An 18,680-nucleotide genomic window follows, 5' to 3' on the forward strand; every position below is an offset into this window, starting at 1 on the left:
TCTTCTGCTGCAAAGCCCCTGGGACACTTCATGCAGCAAAATATTACTTGAATCAGTGTAGGTATGCAGGAAGTTAAGAAATTAAATCTATACTGATATGAATTTGATTGCAATAGTTTGATGAGAATCTGTGCTGCATGTAAGAGGTACTTCAGACCGTACTACCATGTCACGTTAAGATTATAGATTCAAGGGGAAACAAGGGTAGGAGCAGAAGGTGCTTTTGCAGGTGATCCTGTCATACTGGTGCTTTCTGACAGATGTTTTTTCTTGAGCTTCTGTTTGTACCTTGGGAAGTAGCAGCTGGAGAGAGTGGCAAGTGCTCATGTTCCTGTGGAAGGAGGAAGACTAAGTCTTCCTATTTATTAATTTATTTATTTTACAACCAGATAGAGGTATGTGTAACACAGAGGTACCTGCAACAGCTCCATTACTGAATTATTTTAATGGTATCATCAGTCTGAGTCTGGCAATGTGTGTGAAATTGTATTATAAAAAAAGGAACCTCTCTCCCCCCCCTCCCCCCAACCTGCTATCTTGGTGAGAGGACTAGAAGGTTTTTTGCTGTGTGCTCAATGAGATAAGCTTTTATTCTTAAGATGTGTCTGTGGGGAGAGTGGTAAGTAAGCTTTTGGTAGGCTCCTGTTAATTGCATGTCCTTCCTCTCAGCTGTCGTGATGACATAGTACCACACGTATGAATATTTTGATAACCCTTACTTACTCTTGACAAGTGCTCTTTTCAGATATGTCTGTTGTGTATTTTGTATATTCTATGTTTCTCTATTCTATTTAGAGAATAGATCCTGGAACAAATGAGATTTGAGCAGAGCAGAAATACAGTTGATGCAGATTAGCTTGCTGGGATGGTAACCTTTCCTCCCACCTCCTTCTGGTATGACATAGCCTCTGTTCCTTGGGGTGGCATTGGAAGAGGACATTCATTGTGAAATATCTTATATAGTAAAATGGAGCCAGCTTGATAGAACTGCAGATTTTTGGCCAAAGACTAGAAAAAACTTTCCGCTACAGAGCAGAAGTTTAGTGTAAAGTATGTCTGAAGTTTCTTGAATTGCATTTAGAGAGCTGAAGTAGGTGGAAGCTAAATGAAATCAATGTTGACAAATGTCTGATGCTGGCTCTTTAAAGCTGAATGCTTGTTAGGTTTTTAAAAATTTGCATTAAATATTTCAATACAATATTACTAAAGGAACTAAGAAACATACTCTACCTTGAGGGAGAACTAGCAAAGTTGCGTTTTGTGTGGTAGCATGTGAAGTTACCTTTGAGAAGGCTCCTTGCATGGTGATTATTTTTTAGTATCTACAGGTATAACTTTTTCACAAAAGTAATTCCCTTGCCTGATCCAGGCTATTCAGCCTGGAGAAGAGAAGGCTGTGTGGAGACCTCTTGCAGCCTTCCAGTATCTGAAGCGGTCCTGCAAGGATGCTGGTGAGGGACTATTCATTAGGGACTGTAGCGATAGGACAAGGGTTAATGGGTTCAAACCTAAACAGGGGAAGTTTAGGTTGGATGTAAGGAAAAAGTCCTTACTGTGAGGGTGGTGAGGCATTGAAAAGGGTTGCCTAGGGAAGTCGTGAATGCTCCATCCATGGCGGTGTTCAAGGCCAGGTTGGACAAACCTTGGATGACATAGTTTAATGTGAGGTATCCCTGTCTGTGGAAGGGCGGTTGGAACTTAATGATCTTAAGGTCCTTTCCAACCCTAACTATTCTATTCTATCAGTAAATTTGACCTCAGTAGTTTTTTGGTTTTTTTTTTTTTTTGCTGCAGAATTATCCATGCAGCAAGGACTACATGAAATTAAAAAGAGGCAACCACCATCATATATGTTATTTATTTAATTTTTACATTCGATTTGTGATGGTAAAGAAGATCAGTAAAATGAGTTCGTATTTCAGGTACACTCTTTCAAAGAGTAATCAAAGGCATGGTATGTATGATATGATGAAATGTTGTTGTGAGCTACAAATAACTCTTGAGAGGAGAGGCCCTCAGTTTTCCCTGAACTGACCCTCAAACTTCTCCAAAGTTTGCATTCACCCTGAGCTTCAGGATCTATCCCATAAACACTATCTCCATTTATCGTCATCAGTATTACTGAATGTATATTAAAGCAGCATTTAAAGGCCAGTGATTAGAACACTAGATTGATATGTAACCCAGATTAGTAATAAAATATTACCTGCTCTGAAAAGCTTTCAGCATAAGTACGTGTTGAGTATTCATAAATGAAAATAAAAACCTAGGGTATTTGAGAATAAAGAAAATAAAGCAAAGGTGAAGAGAATTGTTTTTGCAGTCAGCACAGATCAGTACAATACATTTTAAATGTGTATCTTGGAAATTCTAAATCAAAGGATCAAGCCAGCTACCTGTGAACTCCATTACTTGTTTGCCATTGAATTCAGTGACAGCAAAATTAGTCCCAAGTAAGTATACAGGTATTGTGTCATAGTTGGTTTAATAAACATTCTTAGTAGGGACGTGGGAAGGAGTAAAATATCTAGATTACCATTGAAAATGTTTATAAAACAAAATGAAAACAATCTTATTTTCAAATCATCTCCAACATACTGATGAATATTTTTCATTCAAAAGAAGCTTCCTGAGTTACATCAGGCAGAAAGGCACAAAAGGCTGTGCTTCACTTTTTTGTTACCTTGTGGAAACACAGCACAGTCACCTGAAATGCCCTGCCATTAAATGTCTCCCCACCTTTCTTCAGTGAGCAGTTTGGAAAAAAAACAAAATAGTGACTCTGTAACTGAAGCAGTCAAACTGGCACTCAGTGGTATTTTTCATGTAAATCTGTATGTTTACATGCTCCACTGAAAGTCAGAAAAAGAAATATTTAAATAGGCTATGAGCACTGTTTGTCCTGTAGGAAATGTCTTTATATAAGGTATAAAATTTTCACCCCATTTGGGTTTACAGTAGGCATCTGCAGCTTCTTGAAGACACTGTTTTATGTCTCATAGTTTTAAATGTTGTCTTATCTCATTTTTTCCTTGGGCATTATCTTCCCCCTCTTAGACTGTGGCCTTGCTGAGTCATTCTGTGCTTGAAGAGCTTGAGCATGGTTGAAGTGTGGGACTAATTGTGATAGTGTCCCCAGAAAGAGATGTGGAATTGGTGGCTGTGTCTGAGCTACGCTGTGTCACAGTTGCCTGTACCTGGATGCACTGCACATGCTGAAGAGCCACAGAGAGTATTACATAGCTCACAGCCCCTGTTGTCTTCTTTCCATTACTGTACTGGACAGAAAGAAGTCCAGTTTATGGGATAGGGAGCACAAGGTCTTCTGGAAGCTTCAAGTACTCTGGCAATATCAGTCTCTTATCAAGGCCTGTTGAAGTACCATATCTTTTGGCTTCTCACTTTATTTTGTATAGCTAAAATAAGGGAACAACTTGGGAGATGTTAATTTCACTGTTACCTTTCCAGATTATAGTAATAGAGTGGTTTTACGGGTAAATAAGACAAGCAAAACACTCCTTCACTACCAGTAACAAAGGAAAACATTTTGTAGTATTCTGGGTTCTGGTTGAATTTGGGTTGCGCTGACAAGGCAATTGTTTTAATTTTTGCCTTGCTTCTTGTCACTCTCTTCTAGAGCTAGGGGAAATAGGTTCTGATGATTAAATTCAGGAACAGTATTAGTACAAACTGGTCTGTGATTTGTGCTAGAAGAGACTTAAAATAGGTTTAGTAAAAAAAAAACCAATACTGTTCTTTCTACTCTGTGCATAAACTCATGTTGTGCTAGACTTCCAGACTTCCATTGCAAAATTCATCAGAGTAACTGACAAATACTTCTATTTCTCTGCTTGTGTACATGTTAACCACCTTCACATAAAGGGTCTGTTGGTAACAGCTTCATGTGAAAAGCTGCATTTGGTTGCTTGAATCTAGAAGTGAGGTTTTTAGACCCTTGCAAGATGCTGAAGCATAAATGGTGAAAGCTTTTTTAAGTTAGTCTCTTGAATGTATTCATTAAGATTTGTGGGTTGTTCTTATGAAACACCTTGGCTTGCTTGCTTCCTGGGGGCTGTGAAAGTGCTTATGGTGGGAATTCACTGAAGGCTGCCAAGACAGCTCTTACCATTTTGTGTGTATTTCTGACTCCATCCAACCAGTCTATGAAACTAAAAAATAAAAAAGAAACTGGAGTAGAGCGGAAGGCTTGTGAGGATTTGTGGAAGAATAGTTCTAGCCCTGTTTTATTCTACATACCATGTTGAAAAATAAATTTAAATAAACAACTAGTTGCAGCATAACCAACCCAATACGCAGTTTGTAAATGTTGCTATGGCAGCATGCCACTAAGCATGAATGTAAATATGGAGGAAACTGGTGGAACATAAATGAGTGAATAAAGTTTGAAATAGTGTAATTCAGATAAAAGGATGAAAACATTTTCATTGATTTGAACGGCAGTAAATTTTAGCACAGGGTGTCCCCATTCCATCAAGTCAATATCCTTGGCTCTCTTTGCTTGCTATGAAAGCTCAAAGTGGGTGGCTACAGACAAGAGTTTTATCACAGCTGCTTTATGGTAGAGATAAATGAAGTTTCTGCAGGTTTTACCAAAACCGTAAGGGACAGAGAACCCACTCTTCCTCAAAGCACCCTGTCCTGTCTTTTAGGAAGTTAGCAAATAGAATCTGACAGAACTAGGGGGAAACATATGTGTACTTAACCCGTTTGGGTGAGAGGGTTTTTTTGAATGTTTATATGAAGTTTTTGTTAGTGCTTTGAGCTTGCAGTGCTTACAGTAGTGCAAAGGCAAGGGAAGAAACAGTCTGAAATTCCCATTATACTTAGGCAGTGTCAGCTATCTTCTCATTCCTCTGGGCTTTGGTGTCATGCTTTGAAAGACGTTTCTCCTTCCTTGACTGCTCTTAGAACTACTACCAGATCTGAACATAAGTCCTAACTATGAATGCTTCACCCCTTTCTTGGTCTTTCAAGTTTATGAGGCTTAGGGTACAGAAACTTGTCTTTCTCTGATCAGGTAATGGGATCATATGGGTTGATTTAATAAAGAAAACTTCTTTTTAAGACAGGCACCCAAAATACTACCTTTCCTTCAAGACTTGCTAGCTGCTTGTCATCATTATTGAGTGTAAGTTTAAAAGTCAGGATGCTGTGTTCTTTCACCAAGCTGATTAAAAATGTTATGAACACATGCCTGGATTTTGCCTGTCAAAATCAAAACTGGGTATTTTCTCCTACTTCTTGATAGCTTTATCTGTCAAGCCATTTCTGTAACTTCCGTGCTGGGCCATGAACTTCTTTGAAATCTTTCAATTAACAGGATTGATTATCCCAACAGGAGCACACTGATAATTTGGGAGTATTTTTTGTTCTCTGTCATTCACTGTATTGTTTTTGCTTGTAAACTCTTGTTACATTTTGAGTTTTGGTCCAAAAGACAGTACCTGAAAGGGCAGCTTGGAACTTGTCATTTGCAGCATATTTCTCAGTTGTCTTACTGTATTTTAGTTTGAGCATGAAGTACAGTACAACTGCATGATAAAAGCCTCCTTATAAGGGAATATTGTCATTCTGATACAACATATCTTTGATGACTTTAACTGTCATTTACCAAGAAATCATATTTACATATTTAATTACTGATTAAATACAATGCTGTTCAACTAAGAGTAGAGTGCTTTACCATTCTGCCTGAATGTGACCATTTATTGAGGCTTTTGCACACTCTTTTTGATATAACTTTAGGGCCAGCAGGAAAAATCTTTTCTGTCTTACTTGTCTGTAAGCTTATAACAAATGGTCATTGTATTCTTTCTTTAATGCATTTTACTTGACTCCATGATGTTGTGGGAGATAGGGTGATTGCAAGAGGTTTCAAAGCAAACCATACTTCATTCACATTGGTGATTGAAGAGTCCAGATTTTGGAGAGTTTAGATGACTCTAAGCAAACGGTTTGAGAGCTGTTCTGTTTATTAATAACTCCTGTGTTATGACATGTCTTTCTTTAGCAATTGGGTTGCTTATAGACTAGAAGAATGAAATGCAGTGAGAATGGAAGAGTTTGGAATAGAGAAACATTTACTCCTTTTAATTCTAAACAAAGTACAAAATAAAAACTTCGCGTCTTCAGCAAAGACTTGCAGTTCGACAAGTATGATCTAATTTTCAAATTGGTCTGCAATAAGCTTGCAGCAAGGGCCTCCTGGACAATTTTACCTTGTTTGCCAGATAATTAAGAAGATCAGTTTGTAGCTTGGGAGTGTACTTACTACTTGACCTTCATCAAGTCACTGAAAATCGTGAGCTTTTTGAGTTTCCATTTGTACCTATAGAAGTGATTTTGTGCTGTGTTGTACCTACCCAAATGCTGATACTGTAGGCGTCAATACTTTAATGTCTTTAGAACATTTCATTATTTAGTCAATGAGCAGAATATAAAAGAGGGATTAATTCATGTGAGTCAGTGTTGTAAGGTAAGATGTAGAAAAAAATGAAAATGCTCAAATGCACTGTATTTTTAGTGAATAGACATGTAAAGGCAATGATGATATTGCTCATCTGAACTACACTCAAGAAGCTATTCTTATTGTTTGACAATGGTATTGTGGTCCCTGCAGTCATGGGCAAATCATACAAACTGACTGTCTCAAGTGCATACTGAAGGGGCAGTAACATTTACTTACCACATGAACATTTGGAAAATAGAGTTTTAATGCTTCTAAATACTTTGTTATGAATTAAATTGCCATAAGTTCTTCAAGAATGAAAGTTCTTTTGAACTGATCTGTGAAAGTAATTTTGTGTAAAGTATTTTACAAAGATCTAAAAATATTTATGCCACCATTTGCTTGTGTTCTAATAAAGAAAATAAACACCTCTTAAAGCATTGTTCTGGGGCCATGTCACCCTATCAGAACATACTTTGAGGCATTTCTATCTTTCCTCTTCTCCACTTGCCCCAAAAAATAGATGCATGCAATAGATGCTGGGTAGAGGACAGCAGAGACAAAACAGAAAAATACTAAAGAGAAATAAGACTGATAATGGTTACAGTGGAATTGAGGAGAGCAGAAAATCATAGTTGCTACAGCTCTACCTTGATATGGGCCAAGGCTCACAGGAATAGCACAGCTCCTAGATCAAGGCAGTGTCAGAACAGAAGAGTTAGTCTAAAAGGTCTAATCTGTAGACACTAATTCTCTGTCGAGTCTACATCCACATTTCCTTCACAAGTCTTTCTTGTACAAAGCCCAGTTTTTCTCTTTTGGTTTCTTGTGTGCGAAGACTGATTTAGCTCATGGAATTTTGGAGACTAATGCGACTGGATATGGGAGGAAATATGAGCACAAGAGAATGGAAAGTGGAAGAGAAGATGAACATAGTAATTAAATGTTTACCTGTATTCAGAGTGAGATCCAGAGCAAAGATAGGTTAGAAGTATTCTGATATGTGGAGTGAATGGGAAGAAAGAAAAGGAACAAAGAATATCAAAGCCAACCTATCTATCTATCTACCCATCTATCTATCATCTGGCTGTCTGGCTATCTGGCTGTCCATCTGTCTAGCATCTATCTATCAATATCTATCTATCTATCTATTTACCTACCTATATATCATCTGCTTGTCTGGCTGTCTATCTGTCTATCTATCTATCTATATTTTCTTTCTTTTTTTTTTTTTTGTGCAGCCCAATTGCCAATGTTTTAAGCAGCATTTACTGCAAAATGCTTGGCTGTGATCACCATTTGAGGAAATGCTAAAGCTAGATGCTGCTAGAAAACAAGATGCTAAGAATCAAGCAGTTCTCAAACACCGTAGATGGGAACATGAATAATAGATAAATAGATGGTATCCCTGGTAGAGGTGAAGTCCATTGTATGGGTCTTTTCCAACCTAGTTGGTTTTATGATTCTATGACCTTCAGCTAGGAAAAAGGACAATATGGAAGCAGTTGCCAGCAGAGAGGCGCTGTTAGAGGCTCCTTCTGGAGGCTGGTCCAGCTTTTACTGGCTTGCCACAGGACAGCAGAGGCTGGTAAATCCTATGAGTGTCTAGTCTGACACCCTGCCTAAAGCAGGGCAACCTACTGCTGGTTGCCCAGGGCTATGGCCTCTAGGATTTAACATCTCCGAGGATGGAGATTCCACAACCTCTCTGAGCAATGTATGCCAGTGTTCAATCACTTATACAGTACAGCTGTTCTGTTTTGGTTTTTTTCCCTATACTGAAATTTTCTTCATTTTCAGTTTGTGCCCTTGCTTCTTATCTTGTCTCTGGGCATGTTGACTCACACTGCAGAGGAGCAAAAAAGGGGTACATGAAAGTATCATGTGGATGATGACACTTTCTGAGCTGTGTGGCTTTGAATACTAGCTTAATTGTGAGGACAGGGAAATGCTGACAGGTTACAGGATACCACATGCTATTTACAGTACAAGGACATCTTTTTCAGAGAAATTATTTGGCTCAGGTATGTGAATCTCAGTTGAATAGCACCACTACGGATTACAAGGATCTGCTGCTTAGGACTTTGCCCCACTCCTTTTAAAATACCTGTTGGATTTTATGTGTTTCCTTCCATTTGATTTCTGTTAATGGCTCCTTCTTTTTAGCTTTTTTTTTTTCTCCCCCTGAATTTGGGACAAACCCTGTGCTTGTCCTGAATGGTAGATAATACAATCACTGTGATTCATAAATTTCTGTTTTTAAATTCCTGGGCATGTTACCTATTTACCAATTCTGTTACCAGGTGATGAGATCTTAATACAATTAGAATGCTTTTTTTGTTTCATTGCTCTAAAGGCATTCAGCATGGGAAGATTAACCATGGGCTCAGGGCATAGCTGATACAGAGCACTGTGCTGTAGCTCTCCTCATAGCTGTTCTGCTTCCCGCAGCAGAGCTGTGACTTTTAAAGTAGTATGAACAGAATCACAGAAAATGAAGACTTGTTTAAGTCTGTTCCAGACGAATGTGTGCATCTAAATAGTTCAACAAACAAAAACTGCTTGGAAATCGAATATGATTTTTAGAATTTTTCTGATGCTTATTTTAATTTTCCCAGTATCAGGCAAACTGCTTGTTCTTTCTTGCCCGATTTTGCAAAACCACACAGGAGTAATGTTTTTTCACAGCTTCCTTTAATGCATCCTAAGATGCCATTGCTTTCTTTGTCCTGTCTCATGGCATTACGCTCCTTGGATCTGAATATTTGGAAAAAGCCTCTGGATTTTTTTGCCAGGTTCATGGTGTTTCTTCTTTCAGGATAAGAAGTGCTGTAAAGCCATTGTTGTAGCAATGCTATTGGTGCTTAGGAAGAACTGAGGAAGTACAAAAGTTCACAGGAATTAAGAAAAATTGAGACAAAAGGTAACCAAGCTGCTTGGAAAAAAAAAAAAAGGAACTTTTTTTTTTCAAGTGTTTTATTTAAGGGTTTTATTTAAGTTCTGGGCAAAAGCTCAAATAAGGTGTTTTTATTGGAACAAATGGATCTTTTTTATCTCTTTTTCACACCTCCCCCTCCCCATGTATATAATCTACCAGGATGTCTGTAACCCAGAGGAGCTTTGTGTGTTAGCTGTTGATGAAGCCCCACCACTGCAGCCTGTGAATTCCCCAAGTTCTCCTTTGTGGGTAACTGAGCACACCTTTTCCAAGTGACTCACCGCTGTTCTCAGTTGTTGTCTTCCTGGAGATTCCTCTCAGTTCTTCCTTCCTGGTGGCCATACGTGTGCCTCTGCCTCACAGTAGCCACTGTTTTAGCCTTTCACGCTTATTTACTTAAAACATTAGGGCTGTAGTCAGTCTGTAGGCTGGACGAGAATTAAGTGTAAGGGTAAGGGTAATGTATTATAAATAATACCTTTTTCGCCCATAAATGAGTGATGAGGTGAAATGGGAATGGTATTCTCTGTCTCAGAGTAGCATTTTGTGCTGCCCTCAGAGCTTATTTTCTCCTAAAACCTGCTCTGTATTCTACGCAAAAATCAGAATCAACTTTGTAAACAAGTTTCTCATTCTGTCTGTTTTGTCCTCTGTCACTTTGTCCCATTTAACCCTGTTCTTTTTTGCCAGTGCCAGAAATTAGGAAGAACTGATGGCACTTCCATAATGGAAATGGGAAATCAGATGTAGCAAAATGAGATTGGTCTTATGTCTTGGAGTTTATTTTGTTGGCTTTTTTTTTTTTTGCTTGTTTGTTTGTTTGTTTTTAATTAAGGTAGGATTGAGGATCTGTATCTTCTGTTTGATTTTTTGGAACTTCATAAAAAAGGTGGTAGGGTGGGAGCAATGTAACAAGGGCCTTTATAAGGAAGTAAAAAGGACAAACTGATAACTGTTTGTTCTAGGCTGGCTTTTTCCTTAGTGTTACAAGATTAATGCCACTGTTTCTTCATCTGCCCAGTGTAGCTGAATGCTCTGGAGCACAAAGTGGAGTAATGTAAACATGCAAGAAATATTTCTAAAAAGTGTTTCATATGTCCCTGATGGATGGCAAAAGTATTTGTTATGAAGCTTCACTTCTTCCTGGCAGCTAGGCCAACCAGTGTAGCTGAGGTACTCCTCAGTCAGCCCCTTCCCTTCTTGCCTGCTCTGAGCATTGGTGGTATGGTAATACAGAGCTGGCATGTTTGAGACCTCAGACCTTCTCCCTCAGATCCATTTTGGTTTTTAAATGTATCAGTCTCATGGAGTAATAGGAAGCAAGAAGATAGCCTGTGATGGTGGCACAATCTCTGCACTGCCACAAGTCATAGAATCATAGAATAGTTAGGTTTGGAAAGGACCTTAAGATCATCTAGTTCCAACCCCCCTGCCATGGGCAGGGACACCTCACACTAAGCCATATCATCCAAGGCTTCATTCAACCTGGCCTTGAACACTGCCAGTGATGGTGCACCTGCAGCTGGAGGAGCTCATTTGTAACCCTTCTGAGGAGTGTCTGTGTTCATGGATTTGCCTCCACATTTGACAGGGCCAGCCCTAACAAGCAGACATGTCCTGTATGGCCCTGTAAAGCAGCAGAAGTTTTAACTTTGTTCCTGGTTAGAAGATGTTCTCTCAAACTTGTGGGGAAAAATCTCCTTAAAAAGCAGTGAATTGAGTAACACTAACTCTTTGCTTCACCTGTGCTCAGGCGCAGGAGCTGGTGGCTGTAGATGAAACATTTGTTACTGAAGGGATTCCCCATTTGTGTGCTTTTAAAAAGTTGCATTTCTGTGATTCGTAGGAATATAGGACAGCAGAAATGTGTTGCAGAGAAATGTCCTTTTCCTACAATAGTTTCTGAAACAGGATTTCTTGATGTCCTGTAATTTTTTTTGGAGATTGCTATTGTAATGTTCCCTCTGACTACCTCAAGGGCTGCACTATTATCTGTCCTTTTGCTATGGCATGTGGGGGTTATATACTGAGTACAGCCATGTCCTAGGTCTTCAACTGGCTCTGTTTGCAGTTGCTCATTTGTGAAATGTCTCTCACGCGCTAGCTGCTCAAGGATGAAATTAAAACCAGCAAATTCTGTTTGTGGTTGCCACCCAGTTAAATATTTCTGCCCATTGCCATCTTCTTGGAGGTTTCCTGTGAGCTCTCAGAGCCCTCAGTTACTTTGGAGAGCAGTAGATAATCTCTGCTGCTAAATTTCTCTTCTGTGCTTCTGAGTGCCAGCTTGTCAGCCAAGCAGGTTTTGTAACTGGTTCTCATGATGCCTGAAGCTTCTGCATTGCTCAGGCAGATGCTTTTGGCAGATTCTTTTGACCTCTATCAGAGGCAGGGCGATAGATCTTAATTTGGTTGGGCCAACATGACTGTTGTTGCATTCTACACCTGCTGCACACAAGAAGACTGGCAAGGGAACGTTACCTTCTTCTTCCTCTGAAGCACCCTGTTGCTTTGGTAAAAAATAAAAAAGGTTTTAAATAAGTACACATAGCTTTATTTTAACAAAGTAATAGTTTGGAATTTCTTTTAGCTGACATAAGGTGCAATCCACCAATTCACCAGGTGGTCTAGCATGAGTGCAGAGAAACCAGAGGAAACATTCCTCTTTTCACTCCTTGGCAAGGCAGCCTGTGCCTGGGTCTTTCACACGGAATATGGTACAAGTCACGTAGCACACACAAGAGCCGTGTGGTAGCAAACCAACAGAGAAAGTGAGGAGCATTTATGCTTCCAGGCTGTTGGACCATACTGTCCTGAGGCCACAAAGAAGCTTGGAATCCCTGCTTTTCCCTTTGGTGTGTTTGGACAGTTCCTGAGCTCAGGTCACTGTGTGTTCCTGCAGGGACTGGAAATGTCTCTCTGGTTGCATGATTCAGGCCCAATGTGCCAAATTTTAACTGTGAGGAGGTGGTATTCCTGGGAGAAGGATGAGACTGCCTTATTCTGCCTGCCTGTACTTTCCTTCTGTAGAGCAGTCCAGTGCTGGTTTTGACTTTGGCAGCTCTGGGCTGACAGTTGTACCTTTGTGGTGCCAAAGAGTGCTAAAGAGAATTCCTACTGTGTGTTTGCAGTCTTTATGCAATTGTCTGTGACCCGTGTACTTCGAAAAGTGTTCATGCCACTGTAGACATTCACTATTAGTCACAATGATGTTGCCTAGCAATTAAGTCTGTAGGTGCTGTAGTGATGATAACTTTTGTAAATTTTGACTTGCTCCCAGCAGCCAGGATGACATTTTTGCTAAGTAAAAGCTATGATTTTACAAACAGGTGCTTTGATTGCATAAAGTGTAAAGCTGAGCACTGTTCTCACTGACCAGAACCTGTACAAAAGAATGAACAGACTGCTGCTTACACCACAGCCTTGGAACAATGATCTCTTTGCACTGAGCTCCCATACTTTGTGCACACTAAATTAATTCCTGTCATGTATGACTTGCTTTTTACGATCAAGACATAGAGCTTCTGAGAGTTTTCCAAGTGCCTATTCCAGCTGTCCTAACTCCCAAGTTTACTTGAATTTAAGTTAGATACTTCATAGTTAGCTAGATAGATATCCCCTCTTTTTCCAGCTCATTGCATTGCAGCCGACTACTGATAGCCTTTGTCCTCTTTTATAGACCTGAAAATGCATTCAGGACAGTGAGCAATGCTATGGAAATGCTCTAACTGAAATGCTTTCTTTCAGTTCAACAATTTGGTCACCAGTTTGTTTTGCTTCAGTGTCAGGAAAAAAAGAACCTCAGCTACAGTGTTGACTTCAGAATTCAGTGTTCATTACTGTTACCTCGTCAAAGAGCTGCATTAATCTTTAAAATTGAAGTAGTGTCCTTGCTAAGTAGGAGGGTTTTGGAAAGGAGAGGAGGAAGTGGGCAGCATAAAATGGATCATTGATATTTAAAGATGTTGGTATGCTGATGGCATCCTTCATTTAAAAAAAAGGTCAGTGAGCCTGACTTTTTTTGCACAATGGCTCCTCTATACTACCCTGCCAGTAAATGAATGTAGGTAGGAACTGGAGTCATTCAGATCAATGTGCTTTAGCATTTCTTTGGGAAGTGCAGCAGCCAGAGGTCCTGCAGTTGGCTGTGTCAGCTTCCATGTATATCTAGAAAAGTGTCTTTATAATAACATGGGAAACTAAATCCTCACAAAGAATAGGTGGAACTTAATCTTGGCCCTCACTTCTCTATTAACCTTCACACTGTAAGACACTGAGCTCTGGATGTGGGAGGCATGTTAGAGTGGTTCTTAAATAGCTTCTTAAATAGGGGATGAAATATCAGTGTTTGCTGGAATACTGCTTCCAGCCAATGTGGCAGGATTTAAAAGAAGGTCACAGGAAAGAGCCCCAACTAGTAAGGTCTCTCCTGAACTTGCTCTTAACAAGATATGGATCAGAAGCAATTCTCTTAGATGAGTTTTAGCTACAAAAAGGTTATGAAAAGAGGGAATTTAAGGGACTGAAATTTCAGAGGGTTCCCTTAGGTGCATTTCAGACTCGTCTGACTGCATTGGCTGGTGTATGTGTAAAGCGTAAAAGGTACAGCAAGAAGTATTTTGCTGATGCCAGTAAGAAAACGGAACTTTTCTAGTGGTAGATATAAGCACTGGTTGTAGCCTGAACTGACAAACACTTTTTACACAGACTGAGGTGTTTGTGTTACATTCATATTTGTGCTCATGTATGCTTACACATTCCGCATTTGGTATATAGCCCATCAGCTTTAGGCAGATAAATATCTTCCTAAATGTGACTCAAAATGGTTTTCTGCTTTGTTTAACAGAACTTTAGAGTGGTTGAATATTTTTATTTGTCCAGTATAGTCATAGTTTAGTCACTTGAAAAAACAAGTATGTCAACTTTTAAAATATTTCATGGCTTTGCTGCTATGATCCACCTTTTGAAATGTGATTGTAGCTCTGACACATTTCTGCTGTTCAATTTCACTAAAAGACATGCTAGTCATGCAAAATAGATCTATAATTTTAAAGTTGGAAAAATAAGAGGAGTGAATTTTGTATGATCTTGCATGTTTCCCGCAGTCAGACTGAAGAAATTCAGTTTTCTTTTCCTTCAAAATAATGTTTTGCAGTTCTTTGTGTAGGTTTTTGTCTTTCTTTAGCAGTAGTACAGTTGGCTAGAGATTTTTTTGTAGTAACACCACCTTGACTGCTACTTTGTGAAGAAGTGTGCGATTTATTTTCTTCTTTCTGAAACTGTAAAGACTTCAAGGATCATTTTGTAAAGAAATATTAGAGTGTGGCTGTTTGGACAGAACAAATATCTCTGAATCATGAGTCATATAAAACTAAGCACAGAAGGCTAATGATATGTTATGTAGGATGTAAGGGTAATAGGAAATATAGTCATGGGTCAGGATGACATTGAGTAAAGTCTTGGATACAGACCAGAGAAATCATAGCCAGAGGGCTGATAGTCCAAGAAAAAGACCCAGTAAACTTCTTGCTTTTCATTCAGTGAGCTCAGTGAGAAATATAGGTAATAGTTTGAGAGACAGATGTTGTAATTTAATTTTTTTTAAGGAAAGATCAAAGCTTGCCTTTGTTGCAAGAGAAGTTGGACTAAGTGAGAAGTGATAGAGAGTATGAGGGAAGGGTGAGAAAAAGAAGTAGGGGAAAATAAGAGGGCAAATCTTTGGGTCTAAGTAAGAAGACTAGAAGAGGTAAGCAGGTAAGCAGGTAGGGAATTTCTTAAACTGTAGTGGCATGTTGTGGTTTAACCCAGCTGGTAACTCTGAACCGTCTAGCCACTCACTCACACCCCGTACTCCCTTGCCAAGGCCAGTGAAGGAGTCTTTCCTTCTGTTGCAGTAACAGTTTCAACAAATCACAGTTGTGAGTACTAATAGCTCCAACTACTAGCAGTTATTGGACACAATTTGTAGGAAAGGAGACTTTACAAGAAAAACTGAAGAATGTATTGAGGAACAAAACTCACTAAACAGGAGAATGCAGTGAAATGTAAGATGAATAAGGAGAAGATTATCATAACACTTTCCTACGTCTTATCTAATGGCTGGCTTCCTTATCTCCACTTGTTAACACTATTTGCTAATCAATATAAAACAACACTTATTTGGATTTTTCCTGCCACAAAATTATAACTTAACAGAATTTTATTTCATTCCATTCTATGAAGAGCTTTTATTTTTTAAAAAAAACAAACAAAACACCCCCCCAAACAAACAAACAAAAAAAAAACCCAAACAAAAAAAAAAAACCCACCAGAATTCTCCTTTTTTTTTGGGGGGGGGGGGGGCGAAATGGGTATTCGTATATAGAAAGTATGCTCAAAGAGCTGTCAGTCCTAGGAAAGTGCCACAGGCTGGAAAATCATATTCTTTGTCAGTGGGTACTTATGAAAGCCTAGGTGGTGGCATGGGCAATCAATAGCATCTTCTAGTTGCTCACAGTAATGAATGTAATAGTATAAACACACACATACATATGTATGTTTAAACATACATATAACAGACATTCTCTTTTACGTAGTCTGAAGTACACAAGAAGTGACACCTTTAAGCTGTTGCCTAGAGGCACTTCATGTTGTTTTGACTGAATTTGAGGTTCCTTTTCATGAGTAGCTTGTAAATGTGCTGGTATTGTGGACACTTAAAGAATTTACTTGGATATGTAAAAACCTGGAGTTAGGAGCTGCTGTGGGAGTTCATTAATGATTCAGGATAGTTGGTTTCAGTTTCCCCTCCTTTGTTTCAGAAGACAAAATCCAATCAATACTTTTCTCTCAAGGTCATAACTGCTGCTTGGTCTCTGTCCGTCTCACAACCTTTGCCCAACCATAGGAGTGTTTTGGAGGATTTAATTACTTGTTTAATCGGGTTTGTCATCTAGCTCTTAGCATAGCTAGTGTTGGACAGAAAGCTATTATTACAGGAGAGGGCTCTGCCCTGATCAAAGAAGAGGGGTGCTGTGCTCGTGAATGGTTTTGTGTCAGTTATGACAGGGGCTTTTCCCTCCCTTCCTATCCCAAGTAATCCTGTGGTTGTATTATGGACAGGAAAGCTGTGAAACAGTGGTATAGCATATCTCAGATACTTGATTTTGCAAGATTGTAAAACAGAGTTGAGTTGGAAAAAGTCAAGTTTCTGACTTCATGAGGGAAAGGATATTTCCACTGCATGGACAATGATACTTCTTAATATGTTTTGGCAATTTGTTTTCCAGTACTGTAAGTGAAAGGTACATTTAAAGAAATATTGATAGGGGTTTTGTGTATTTTTTTTTTGGTACATTTTTGGTACATTTTTTGCCTTTATTTAGAAATCAGTTCAGTGTAGGCTAAGTAAACTTGCTATGTACTCAATAGCTAATCTTACTTCCTGAAGTTATATTACAAATTCTAAGGGGAGTACCAGATTCAGTATTTTAATTGCAGGAAAGGAAGCAATGTTCCTTTAATGTCCCTGTAAAATAGCTTTCCTGTTTTGAGAAATATCATATGCAGTCACTCAAAAATGCAGAATATCTTACTGCCTTAATATCTTTTGTTTAATCCTGTAAGAGTATTCTCTCAGTGTAGCATTTTTTCTTTCTTTCTTCCTGAAGAGCCTGATAAAATACAGGTTTGGTGCTTTATCAAGAGGCAAGCAAGGCTCCTTACTTACATGCACCTAGACATCATACTGCTGAACAGGGTCTGCTTTTAGAAATTTAAATTCTATAGTTTAAAAGTGACATTTGAGATCGGTTAACTTGAACAGTATTTTTAGGAGCTAAAAAAGTTGGTCCGGTATAATTTTTATGTTGGCTTAAAAATAACAAATAAAATTTAGGGCATCATCTCTTCCTTATCCTGCATTTTAGGAAAATCTGGGTAAAGATATGAAAAGGTTTGGAGTTATCAAAATAATTTCAGGAGCAAAATCCTGGAGGTTAGCTTTTTTGTGGAATATTATGAACACAGTTCATCATGCTTGTTGAGCACAATGCATTCAAACTTCCTGTGGGTTGTAATCACTAGTCAGTCAAAGAATATCCCCAGTTCAATTTGCTCATGCTACTGACATCATATTTAATTTGTCTCAAACTAGTTTTATATATATTCTATTGTTTTTTTGCTGTTCATAAAATGTTAGCAGTAGAAAATCTGTTTCTGTTGTTTTTTTGTGTGGCACCAGTACCTTAATGTTAATATGATTTCCAATGAAAAAACTGTTCAGTGACTCATGTGAAATATGTTGATGTGAATTTGTATATACATATAAATAAATATGCAGCTACGCAAATTTTCAAGCAGTATAGTTTAAAAAGCTAATTTGAGTCCTGATATTCGGCTGGCACTTACTTTTATATGTTTAGTTTTAGACTGAATTTGTAATGTATGTCTAGGTCCGCTGACCACAGATCCATTGCCTTTGCATGTAAGTTTATTTTTTTATGTTGCAAAGAATACTTTGCACTGATATGTGAAAACTCAGGACAGAGAGCCTTGAATTTGCAGATTTTTTGTTTATGCTCATTGTGAAGCCTCATGCTGAACTACCTTGGATTACTTCAGGAGTTGTGGAAACCTGTTGTTTTGCTACATTGATACCTTCTGTCTTACAGGAAGCAGCAAGAGAACACCAGGGTCTCTGGCACAACAGACAGCTACTTGCAGAGGCTTTATGCATTGCAAGTTGATTAGAGATTAATTTCAGTGCTGGGAATAAGGAATAGGTCCAGGTGCTGAACAAGCTATTTTGATGTTAGGTCTTCTGAGGATTCTTTAATGCAATGAAGTGATGAGCTGGCTGTTAATGAATTGGTTTTTTGTCTGTACATGATCCCCAGCAAGAGCAAAAGCTTCAGACAAAAAAAAAAAAAAAAAAACAACACATAAACCCTGAGCAAAAAAGTGCTATATGCAGTATGACTAAGTATTTACCCTTGACTTCAGTGGGTGTTATCTGCACATTAAGTTCATCTTTGCAGACCAAGGATATACACTCAGAAAAACTTGGCCAGTGACTGAAGAATATTTTCTCACTGCTTATCATAGAGCATATTATGATTTTTTCATCAAAATTTTTAAGCTGTGCATATTTCTGTAGCTCTAAACCATGTGTATAAGCTGTGTGTGGCAAAGTCCAGTCCTAAAAATACCCGTTAATAGTGACAGACCTCCTCGTGGTACAGATTTTTAAACTGTGAAAATGTGAACTGGAACAATCTAGGAGTATCACAATGGATG

General features: G+C 38.6%; 1 protein-coding gene across 3 annotated transcripts in view; it reads left to right on the top strand.

The window, feature by feature from the left end:
* The window catches only part of NTRK2 (neurotrophic receptor tyrosine kinase 2), a 203,130-nt gene that overhangs the window by 59,585 nt on the left and 124,865 nt on the right, over positions 1-18,680 (top strand). The window lies entirely within an intron of this gene.

The sequence above is a fragment of the Melopsittacus undulatus genome, chromosome Z (assembly GCF_012275295.1).
Source record: "Melopsittacus undulatus isolate bMelUnd1 chromosome Z, bMelUnd1.mat.Z, whole genome shotgun sequence".
Taxonomy (NCBI): domain Eukaryota; kingdom Metazoa; phylum Chordata; class Aves; order Psittaciformes; family Psittaculidae; genus Melopsittacus; species Melopsittacus undulatus.